At 46.0% G+C, this 11,928-nt stretch overlaps 1 protein-coding gene across 15 annotated transcripts in view; it reads right to left on the reverse strand.

Annotated features, from left to right (window-relative positions):
- Positions 1-8,759, reverse strand: part of STRADA (STE20 related adaptor alpha) — a 43,237-nt gene extending 34,478 nt beyond the window's left edge. For 6 of the 15 annotated variants that reach the window (XM_055258642.1, XM_055258640.1, XM_055258641.1 and 3 more), the window contains exon 1: positions 8,513-8,759. The gene's annotated coding sequence lies outside the window, so the exon portion shown is untranslated. Of the gene's footprint in view, positions 1-7,924 lie in introns of all 15 variants that reach the window. The other 9 variants (XM_063628306.1, XM_055258636.2, XM_063628303.1 and 6 more) reach the window with 8 other exon arrangements.
- Positions 8,760-11,928: the final 3,169 nt, after the last annotated feature.

Below are 11,928 nucleotides of genomic sequence, written 5' to 3' on the forward strand. Positions count from 1 at the left end.
TTTACAGACTGGGATTCTGCAGAAGAAGGGTTAATATAGCAGGCCTAACTTCTTATCCTTTAAAAAGTCTGCTTACGTGATTAGCCATTGGCTGGCATCGGGGAACTTGGATTTTGAGAGATTTCCCATTTTCCTAAAAATGACAAGAGTGGCTTATTATGCCTAAACTATTTGTACAAACAGTATGGTTTATGCTGAACACCTGCTTTCCTTCTGGGAGTCCAGTTTTGATACATGTCAGGCAGAGGCTGCCTACGTGACCATCTTGGGTATGGAGTTTCTAATGAGCTTTCCTGGTTGATAATATTTCACACATGCTACCACAACTTCTTGCTTTGAGTCCTGTGTCACTCTACTGGGGGAGGATCCTTGGAAGTTTGCTCCTGGTTTCCCCCAGACTTCACCCCATGTGCTGTTTCCCTTTGCTGGTTTTTCTTTGTATTCTTCTGTTGAAATAAATCCTAGTCATGAATGTAACTATATGCCGAGTCCTGTGAGTCCTCCTAGTGAATTACTGAACCTGAGGGTGTTCTTGGGAACCTCCGACACAGGGATACCTGAAGGAAATTATTTTAAATGTTCTAAATCTATTCCTGGATTAAGACTGACCAATGGATGGCTACAGGCCTAGGTCTTACTCTATTTGCCTCCAATAAAATTGTTTTTACTGAACTGTACTTGAATAGCCTTTATTTTATATCAAAAGCTCTAAGAAACTTGTCACTGTTTTCAATAAGAATGTTCTAAAAATGCTTTTATTACTGTGTTCACTAAGTGAGAAGAGGCAGAAGAAATGTCATTCTGGATTAAGAATCAGGGATAGGCCGGGCACGGTGGCTCATACCTGTAATCCCAGCACTTAGCAAGGCTGAGGCAGGCAGATCACTAGAGGTCAGGGGTTAGAGGCCAGCCTGGCCAACATGGTGAAAATCCCATCTCTATAAAAAATATAAAAATTAGCCAGGCATGGTGACACTGGCCTGTAATCGCAGCTACTTGGGAGGCTGAGAATTGCTTGAACCCAGGAGGCAGAGGTTGCAGTGAGCCGAAATTGTGCCACTGCACTCCAGCCTGGGTGACAGAGTGAGACCCTGTCTCAAAAAAAAGAAAAAAGAATCAGGGATACTTTTGCTTTTTCTGAATTTTTGCCAAACTAACTTCAACCTTGACCAAATTAATCTTTCCCTAACAGCATTTACCAAATGTGTATTTCAGTCCTATGTAAGAAAATGGTAAAGACACACAAAGAACTTGGAAATGTTTCAAAGATAGTAAAGATTAATTTAGAAAAATAGAAGCTATTAGGAAAGGTTAACATCTAGAAAAGAACAAATTTGGCCGGGCATGGTGGCTCACACCTGTAATCCCAACATTTTGGGAGGCTAAGGCAGGTGGATCACCTGAGGTCAGGAGTTCAAGACCAGCCTGACCAACAGGGAGAAACCCCGTCTCTAATAAAAAATATAAAAATTAGGCGTGGTGGTGGGCACCTGTAATCTCAGCTATTTGTGAAGCTGAGACAGGAGAATCGTTTGAACCCAGGAGGCGGAGGTTGCAGTGGGCCGAGATCGCGCCATTGCACACTCCAGCTTGGGTGACAGAGCGAGACTCTGTCTCAAAAAAAAGAGCGAGCTAATTTCACCCATAATGTTACTATACAAATGGTAAGAATAATCAATAAGGTTAAAACATGGCTAAAGGCTCATTAAGAGTAACCTGAAGTCAGAGATGTATACTTAAGGGTGACAATATGGCGTAGTGAAAAAAGCACATACTCTGAAATAAGACAAGCATGGTATGAATTACGTTCCTGCATCTGTGTTAACTTGATCAACATACTTTGGCTTGCTGAATCTCAACGTTAATAACTCTAAAATGAGGTTAATGACATCTGTCTGATACCTGAGACAAATATCCTTCTCCCTCTGATAGTGATGCTTATAATAATGGCTTATGTTTCTAGGAGAGAGCTTAAAATTAACTTTTTCTGAGAATTAGAAAGATTAGATGTTCAGGTTTCTGATTTAAGATTTTAGAATCTCACCTCTCTCCCAAGATCCCAATTAAGGTAAAGGAATACAAATAATAACCATATATCTGAGGACAGAATGAGAGGAGCTATTAGATGAAATTTCAATAAATTTCTAGGAGTTGAAAAGTGGACATAAGGGTGCTGTCTCAGGAAATGGAGAGAAAGCTGCAGGCTAGAATGTGAATGGAGAGTATAGTAGAGGAGACGGCAGATATGCCCAGCAGACAATCCTAAGGGGCTCTGAAACAAAACTGCAGCAATAAGGAATGAGGGAAGAAGTGGGGCTGAAAACAAGCCCCTGGTGTAACTGCCCAGTCATGTCCATGAGTCTTAAATCCACAGAGCTCCCAGTCAGCAGCTTTTCTATTCCTTTTTTTTTTTTTGAGACGGAGTCTGGCTCTGTCACCCAGGCCAGGCTGGAGTGCAATGGCGTGATCTTGGCGCACTGCAACCTCCGCCTCTTGGGTTCAAGGGATTCTCCTGCCTCAGCCTCCGGAGTAGCTGGGATTACTGGCATGTGCCACTATGCCCGGCTAATTTTTGTATTTTTAGTAGAGACGGGGCTTAACCATGTTGGCCAGGCTGGTCTCAAACACCTCAGCTGATCCGCCCGCCTCAGCCTCTCAAAGTGCTGGGATTACAGGCATGAGCCAACGCATCCAGCCCCATACACGTTTTTTAATGAAATTATTTGAGAATGTACTCCAGTAAAATAAGGCTAAAATTTAAAAAGGAAGCTATGAGATATAAAAAGTAGTGTGTCCAGCTGGGCGCAGTGGCTCACTCCTGTAATCCCAGAGCTTTGGGAGGCTGAAGGGGGCGGATCACCTGAGGTCAGGAGTTTGAGACCAGCCTGCCCAACATTGCAAAACCCTGTCTCTACTAAAAATACAATAATTAGCCAGGGATGTTGGCAGGTGCCTGTAATGCCAGCTACTCGGGAGGCTGAGGCAGGAGAATTGCTTGAACTTGGGAGGCGGAGGTTGCAGTGAGCCAAGATCACACCATTGCACTCCAGCCTGGGTGACAGAGTGAGACTCTGCCTCAAGAAAAAAAAAAAAAGTGGTGTGTCCATTGAAGAGATATCTCAAGATGATAGCTATGAAGCTGATCAAGAAAGGAATCAGTCAAAATTAGAACATGAAGTTGGCAGGTTGAAGAAAATATAATAATATCATGAAATATACAGATTATAAAGGATGAAAAATATCAGGGACAGGGTGGAAAGTGGCCTGTTTCTTCCCCCCGCCCAAAAAACAAAAATATCAAACAGAAAGGCAACCAAAAATTCCAACAGAAATTAAAACTGTATTTTAAAAGTCGAAGTCTGAATTTGAAACAAACTTAAATGTGTTATAATTTTGAGATAGTATGGCTGGGCATAGTGGCCCACGCCTATAATCCCAGCACTTTGGGAGGCCGAGGAGGGCAGATCACTTGAGGTCAGGAGTTCAAGACCAGTCTAGTCAACATGGTGAAACCCTGTCTCTACTAAAAATACAAAAAGTAGCTGGGCATGGTGGCACATGCTTGTAGTCCCAGCTACTGGGGAGGCTGAGGCAGGGGAATCACTTGAACCTGGGAGGCGGAGGTTGCAGTGAGTCAAGATCATGCCACTGCACTCTAGCCTGGGTGACAGAGCGACACTCTATCTCAAAAAATAAAAATAAAAAATTGAGATAGTTCAGCAAGGAATGAGAAAGAAAATCCACCTGACCTTGAATGACAAGGAAGTTAGGACAGTGGACTGCAGTGCAGAATAACATTTGGCTGTTTTGTGAATAATACTTACAAGACTATAAGTGCTCATTATCAGCTTATAAATTTTAAGTCTATAGACAAAGCATGATAAACTTAATTACAGTTATAGAACACAACGTAAATGCCTTCAAATTTGATAATATGAAAATAAAGTTTCACCTGACAGAAGATGGGAAATGGAACAGGGAAGAGATAGAGGAATGACTGGGGAAGCTAATATCCCTATCTTCCCAAGAAGGTAAAGTTAATACTGAAAGTTGATAAGATAAAAAATAGAAACTTATGTATAATATTTAAGGTTACAAAGGTAACCAACAAGTGTAAAAATAGAGGGATTCAACTATCAAAAGTTCGGAGGTGCTGGCTGGGTGCAGTGGATCATGCCTGTATTCCCAGCACTTTGGGAAACAGAGGTGGGCGGATCACTTGAGCCGAGCAGTTTGAAACCCCAACTCTATAAAAAATACAAAAACTGGCCAGGTGTGGTGGCATGTGCCTGTGGTCCCAGCTACTCAGGAGGCTGAGACAGGAGGATCACTTGAGCTCCAGAGGTGGAGGCTGCAGTGAGCTGAGACTGAGCCACTGCACTCCAGCTTGGGCAACAGAGGGACCCCTTCGAAAAGAGGAGAGGGGAGGGGAGGGGAGGGGAGGGGAGGGGAGGGGAGAGGAGAGGAGAGAAGAAAAACGAAAATAAATGAAAAGATGAAAAGAAAACGAAAAGAAAAAAGAAAAGAAGGGGCCGGGCGCGGTGGCTCACGCCTATAATCCCAGCACCTTGGGAGGCTGAGGTGGGCAGATCACAAGGTCAGGAGTTCGAGACCAGCCTGGCCAATATAGTGAAACCCCGTCTCTACTAAAAATACAAAAATTAGCCGGATGTGGTGGCGGGCGTCTGTACTCCCAGCTACTTGGGAGGCTGAGGTAGGGGAATTGCTTGAAACTGGGAGGCGGAGGTTGTAGTGAGCCAAGAGTATATCACTGTACTCCAGCCTGGGCGACAGAGCGAGACTCCATCTCAAAAAAAAAAAAAAAAAAAAAAGAAAGAAAAAGAAAAAAAGAAAAGAAAAGAAAAAGAAAAAGTTGAGAGGCAGTGAGGAGGGGGTGGTGTGAGATTCAGCATGACCTTTACTCTGTTGGAAAAATAAGGATAAGCTTCCCTGGTCCTTTCTCTGTCTCTCCTGTCAGTGGAAAGTCTAAACATGTTGTTTAGAATTACAGAAGTCCATCATTAAAGAACTAAAACAAAAAATGATTAAATTAATGGGGGCCGGGCCCAGTGGCTCATGCCTGTAATTCCAGCACTTTGGGAGGCCGAGGCAGGCAGATCTCCTGAGCTCCGCAGTTCAACACTGCCCTGGGCAACATGGTGAAACCCCATCTCTCCTAAAATACAAAAAATTAGCAGGGTGTGGTGGCATGCACCTGTAGTCTCAGCTACTAGGGAGACTGAGGCAGGAGGTTGCAGTGAGCTGTGATCGTGCTACTGCACTCCAGCTCGGGCTGCAGAGTGACACTCCATCTCAAAATAATAATAATAATAATAATAATAAGGAACAGGCCGGGCGCAGTGGCTCACGCCTGTAATCCCAGCACTTTGGGAGGCAGAGGCGGGCGGATCACAAGGTCAGGAGATTGAGACCATCCTGGCTAACACGGTGAAACCTCATCTCTACTAAAAATACAAAAAAAATTAGCCGGGCATGGTGGCGGGCGCCTGCAGTCCCAGCTACTTGGGAGGCTGAGGCAGGAGAATGGCGTGAACCTGGGAGGTGAAGTGAGACTGCGCCATTGCACTCCAGCCTGGGCAACAGAGCAAGACTCCATCTCAAAAAAAAAAAAAAAAAAGAATGGGGAATAGACACAGGGATGGAGAGAGACAGAGATGAGAGACCGGTACTTTTCTTTACAGCCCCCTGTACAATTATTTAATAACTGCACACAGGTATTTTCTTTGATAAAATCTTATTAATAAATTTCATCTGAGCTGGTTTAGAGTAGCTCTACCTAGTGATTAGCAGTAAATGGTATACAAATTATGAAGGACTTTTCTATTTTCTTTTTTTGAGACGGAGTCTTGCTCTGTCGCCCAGGATGGAGTGCAGTGGCGCAATCTCGGCTCACTGCAAGCTCCGCCTCCCGGGTTCACGCCATTCTCCTGCCTCAGCCTCTCCAAGTAGTTGGGACTACAGGCGCCCGCCACCATGCCCGGCTAATTTTTTGTGTTTTTAGTAGAGACGGGGTTTCACCGTGGTCTCGATCTCCTGACCTCGTGATCCGCCCGCCTCGGCCTCCCAAAGTGCTGGGATTACAAGCGTGAGCCACCACGCCCGGCCTACTTTTCTATTTTCAGATTGAATCACGTACAAATGAACTTGCCCAGGCTGGTCTCAAACTCCTGAACTCAAGCAATCCTCCTGCATCAGACTCCCAAAGTGCTAGGATTACAGGCATGAGCTGCCATACCCGGTTATCTGTATGACATTAACATCATCACTGTGCTCCCTTCAAATTTCCTTAAAATGCAAATGTAAATTTCCTTAAAATGTAAATTCTAATGAAAGGGGAGGGCAGATGGATATCATTCGAAAGATATATCCACATTTATCAAGAATTAAGAAATACATATGTATGTGTATATTATATATTATGCATATATTATTATGTATCTATTATGTATATAATATATGTACATTATATATGTACATACATGTCTATGCACATTATATATGTACAATATATAATGTATTAATAGGTATACATAATTTTATGTGTATATATTATATATACATAAATGTATACCTATTAATACATTATATATTAATATGTATATGTACATATATATGTACATATATACATATAATGTATATAATTATATGTATATACATATAATGTACATAATTATATGGCCCGGGATGGCCGCTCCGACGAAGGCCCGGGCCTGGGGAGATGGAATGGGTGGCAGAGCGAGGAGGGACTGGCTCCGGCAGCGCACCAGGCACCCTGCCAGGCAGGTACCTGTTCCTGGTTTCAAACTCCGGAGCTCAAGCAATCCTACTGCCTCAGTCTCTCAAAGTGCTGGGATTACCGAGGTGGCCCACGGTACCCAGCCTATCAGAAACATTTAACACTATATATACATATACACATAACAAAGCAATATTACTAGTGGACAGACATAGAAATAGCTTTATTGGCCGGGCGCGGTGGCTCACGCCTGTAATCCCAGCACTTTGGGAGGCCAAGGCTGGTGGATCACCTGAGGTCAGGACCTCAGAGATCGGCCTGACCAACATGGTGAAACCCCGTCTCTACTGAAAATACAAAAATTAACCGGGTGTGGTGGGGGGTGCCTGTAATGCCAGCTACTCGGAAGGCTGAGGCAGGATAACTGCTTGTACCCAGGAGGCCGAGGTTGCAGTGAGCGGAGATCGCGCCATTGCATTCCAGCCTGGGGGACAAGGGCGAAACTCCATCTCAAAAAATAAAATAAAAATAAAGAGAGAAAATAATAAACCCAGCAAACATTTATGGCAAACTTCCTACGTGTCAGGCACTGTGCTAAATGCTTCATGAGCAGCTCACAAGTATTATCATCTCTGTTTTACAGATCAGGAAATTAAGGTGCAGGGAGGTTAAATGCCCAAAGTCACACAGGTAATTGGTAGGGGACTAATTAAATCTGTTCCAAAGCCTGTGCTCTAAAACCAGAGTAAACTTCCTCCATTTCTGGGGCCACAACTATAAACACTGCATTCCAGCCAAAACACCTCTAAGAAATCTGATTAAAAAGTAGGGGACAGATATGACCAGTTCAGCACTGTAACTAAAGGCTGAATTCATAGGCTTCTAGGCAGGTGATCAAATTTGGTTTCTTCCTTAACTCTCAGGGACAAGAAACAGTCCTGGGTGTCTTCAGAAAGGTATGAGTGTCAATTAAGAATTGTCTTAACGTCGCATATACGTATTGGAACATGCTTCTACTTGAACAGATATTACAATAAGAAAAGGGCAAGTTCCAACGGCTTTTTCTTCGAGGAAAGTCAAGTTAAAGTATGTTAGGATGCAGGAGAAGACTGGCAGAGAGGTTGGTTAGTTCCCTATTTCCTGAGAACTATGAACAATTTTACTTACCCACTGCCCTTCCCTCGAGCTCTCTTCCTTATCCCCAACCCTCAACCCTCAACCCCCATCTCCGGCGCCCAAATCCCCTGCAGGCACTCAAAAAACATTTTTGGAAAACAAAAAGACAATGAGCTCTTCGTTTAGGCCGATTCTGGGAGTCAGCTGGATCTGGCGTCCTTACGAGGACTTGACCCGCTGCCTGTCAGCCCGAGGTGCGCGGCGGCTGGGGAGAGCGGGGAGCCCAGCACTGGGGTCGGCCGCCACTCTGCCTGAGCAGGACAAACCGGCACCCAGCCCTAGGTTCCCCACCTGGAAGTCCTAGGAGGTGGGGAGGAAGGGGAAAGCAGGAGCCCGCCTCTCTCGCCCGGCAACTCCGCTTCAGCGTCTCCCCGCCAGGCCCAAGCCTATTCTGCTCTCGGGCTGCGGCGCCTCATTGCGGGAGTCGAGGACGCGGGTTAAAAAGAGGGTCCGTGGAGGGTGAGGGTGAGCCCAGGATGGCCGCTCCGACGAAGGCCCGGGCCTGGGGAGATGGAATCGGTGGCAGAGCGAGGAGGGACTGGCCCCGGCAGCGCACCAGGCACACCGCCGGGCAGGTACCTGTTCCTGGAGTTAGCAAGCAGCCCCGATCGTCTTGGCTCCGCCTCCTCAGTTTTACTGCCGCGCCGCCGCCAGGCCGGTTGCTGAGAGGGGAGTACGCAACGTGCCATGCGCAGTCGGGCGACCGGGAGGGCTGATAGAGCGCTCCGCCCCGCCCCGCCCTGCGGGGAAGCCCCGCCTTTTCCGAGTGGCCGCGGCTGCGGCAGGCCCTAGCAGCCGCCGCCGCCGCGCCGAGAGCCTTTCTCAGCTCCGGTTGTCATTCCTGCCGCGCAGCGCTTCCGCCTACAGCCTCCGCCCCCGCAGCAGGATGGGGAAGCAGGCGGCTTCAAAAATGAAGGACCAGAGAAAGGCAAACTTGGCTGTTCCTGAGAATTGTTTTTTTCTCATTTCATGTGGTAGGACTTCTATGGGAAAACCCGCCTCGCACTTTTCTTGGACATCTCAAATGCCTCTCACTTTGGCCTCTCGGGCACCAGACAACAAGCTGCAAAGGGGAAGCCCATCCTTTCTTTGCTCCCCACTGTTTGTAAAACGAGGAAAATAGCTCAACTAATGAAAACGATCCTGTCCCCTCTGTATCTTTTTTTTTCCCCCGAAGCCTTCCTCATCCACAGCTGAGGCCGTTTGTGGAAACCTAACAGGTTTGTCCAAGCCAGGTTATGCAGAGCTTGAGAAATGAGGAAGCGATGAACTAAGCCCCACTCCTGTGAGACTAGGCTTTTCCGTGACTTATCCCCCGTGTGCGCAGGAGGGGGTGTCCAAAACGCGGATATATACCATCAGGTAATGAACACTCAACTCGCTCTTGCCAGCTCTGAGCCTTGAGACAGATTTAGACCGTCCTAACTTCCAAGACTGGGGGAGAAGTTTAGCTACATCCAAGTAGGGACTGATAGAAATATGCCCCAGGAAGGCCGGGCGCGGTGGCTCAGGCCTGTAATCCCAGCACTTTGGGAGGCTGACGCGGGTGGTTCACGAGGTCAGGAGATCGAGACCATCCTGGCTAACACGGCGAAACCCCGTCTCTACTAAAAGTACAAAAAAATTAGCCGGGCGTGGTGGCGGGCGCCTGTAATCCCAGCTACTATGGAGGCTGAGGCAGGAGAATGGCCTGAACCCGGGAGGCGGAGCTTGCAATAAGCAGAAATCGCGCCACTGCACTCCAGCCTGGGCGACAGAGCGAGACTCTGTCTCAAAAAAAAAAAAAAAAAAAATATGCCCCTGAAACTATGCACATGAGGTCTCATCTGATCTTACATACATCACTTTGATTTTTTTTGAGATGGAGTCTTGCTTTGTTGCCCAGGCTGGAATGCAGTGACGTGATCTGAGCTCACTGCAACCTCTGCCTCCTGGGCTCAAGCAATTCTCCTGTCTCAGCCTCCCAAGTCGCTGGGACTACAGGCGCATGCCACCACGCCCGGCTGATTTTTGTATTTTTAGTAGAGATGAGGTTTCACCATATTGGTCAGGCTGGTCTTAAAATCCTGACCTCAGGTGATCCACCAGCCTCGGCCTCCCAAAGTGCTGGGATTACAGGCGTGAGCCATCTGCGCTGGGCCACATCACTTTGATTTTATCGAGTGCTTTGACATTGCTAAGGGCTACCGTCACATGCTCTCATTCTCAAAATAAGATGCCACTCTCAGGAGCAAACTTGGTAAACTCACAAAGCAACACAGTATAAACAGAAGTAACATTTCTAGCAGTGTTCTACTGAAGGGTCTTTCACATGTGGTCTTTTGGAACCGAGTATTAGAGAGACTGCCTGAAAAGATGATAAACTTCTTGCAGCCATTACAAATGGGCAGAGAAAACATATTGTCTCAGAACTATTGTTTTAGCAGTCTGTAACAGAAGACACTCCTATGGGTATAACTCTTCTCTTTCTCTTTTTTGAGACGGAAGTCTCGCTCTATTGCCCAGGCTGGAGTGCAGTGGTGCAATCTTGGTTCACTGCAACCTCCGCCTCCTGGGTTCAAGCGATTCTCCTGCCTCAGCTTCCTGAGTAGCTGGGATTACAGGTTTGTGCCACCACACCCGGTTAATTTTTGTATTTTTAGTAGAGATGGGGATTTGCCATATTGGCCAGGCTGGTCTTGAACTCCTGACCTCATGTGATCTGCCTGCCTCGGCCTCCCAAACTGCTGGGATTACAGGTGTGAGCCGCCACGCCTGGCCTCTTGTCTTTCTTATATCGTTTCACATCATTCAAAATGAGAGGAGGCAGGAATGGTAAGGAATGAGAACCTGGGATGATAAAGTACAGTGTTTCACTTCTTCCTGCCAAATCCACTGGATTCTTGCACAACACAATTCTAAACAATCTTCACATTGCCAATTCCTACTGAATGGGTGGAATAAGAAATCAATGTTTTTCTTTGGTCTAAATTCCATCTAAAGAAAGGAGTTAGGGCCGGGTGTGCTGGCTCACACCTGTAATCCCAGCACTTTGGGAGGCCGAGGTGGGTGGATCACGAGGTCAGGAGATCGAGACCATCCTGGCTAACACGGTGAAATCCCATCTCTACTAAAAATACAAAAAATTAGCAGGGCGTGGTAGCACGCACCTGTAGTCCCAGCTACTCGGGTGGCCGAGGCAGGAGAATCGCTTGAATTTGGGAGATGGAGGTTGCAGTGAGCTGAAATTGCAGCACTGCACTCCAGCCTGGGCAACATAGTGAGACTCCATCTCAAAAACAAAAAAAGAGGAGTTTCACATCTGGTCTTTACAGGAAAAGGTTTGCTGTTACTAAGGAAACAGAATCATAAGCTACTCCCCTCTTCCTCAAAAAATACCCTATCAGTTTTTGTAGATAAAGAACTCTGAAAGGATCTGCTTGGTTTCCACTGGGAGAAAGAAAAGCAAAAGAGAGTAAAGCAAGAATGCATCACTTGGAGACCAGTCCTAGATGATGCCTTATACTTGCAAAGTGCTTAAACAGTTTACAAAACAATCTTACATATATAAATATTATCTCTTAGTGTTCAACTACCTGTGAAGTAGGCAGGGCAAATAATTACTATCCTCACTTCACGTTAGGTTAATAACTTGCCCAAAGTCAAAGGATTAGTAATTAGTTCTGCTGGCACTAAAAGCAAGGTCTTTGTCTTACAATCCAGTGCTTATTTCGGCATTGCTAAACATCCAGGCAACGCAAATGAGATTGGAGACTTAGTGGTTTTCCAGTGTGTGACACTAAACAACATCCTCCTCTCTTTGTCCTCGCATTCACAAGAGAGTTCATGGAGTCTTAACTCAAGAGGTGGACTGCAGGGAGGAGCCCGTAAATAACATATGGGGCTCTAAAAATATAAAATGTTTTTAAAATGATTGAATGGTAATAACAAAAGGAATATTCAGATGAACTCTTTTGAAGGAAAGGCATTTCAGTGCTGAGTTTTATTGAACAGAA

Source organism: Symphalangus syndactylus, chromosome 20, assembly GCF_028878055.3.
Source record: "Symphalangus syndactylus isolate Jambi chromosome 20, NHGRI_mSymSyn1-v2.1_pri, whole genome shotgun sequence".
In the NCBI taxonomy this organism is placed as follows: Eukaryota; Metazoa; Chordata; class Mammalia; order Primates; family Hylobatidae; genus Symphalangus; species Symphalangus syndactylus.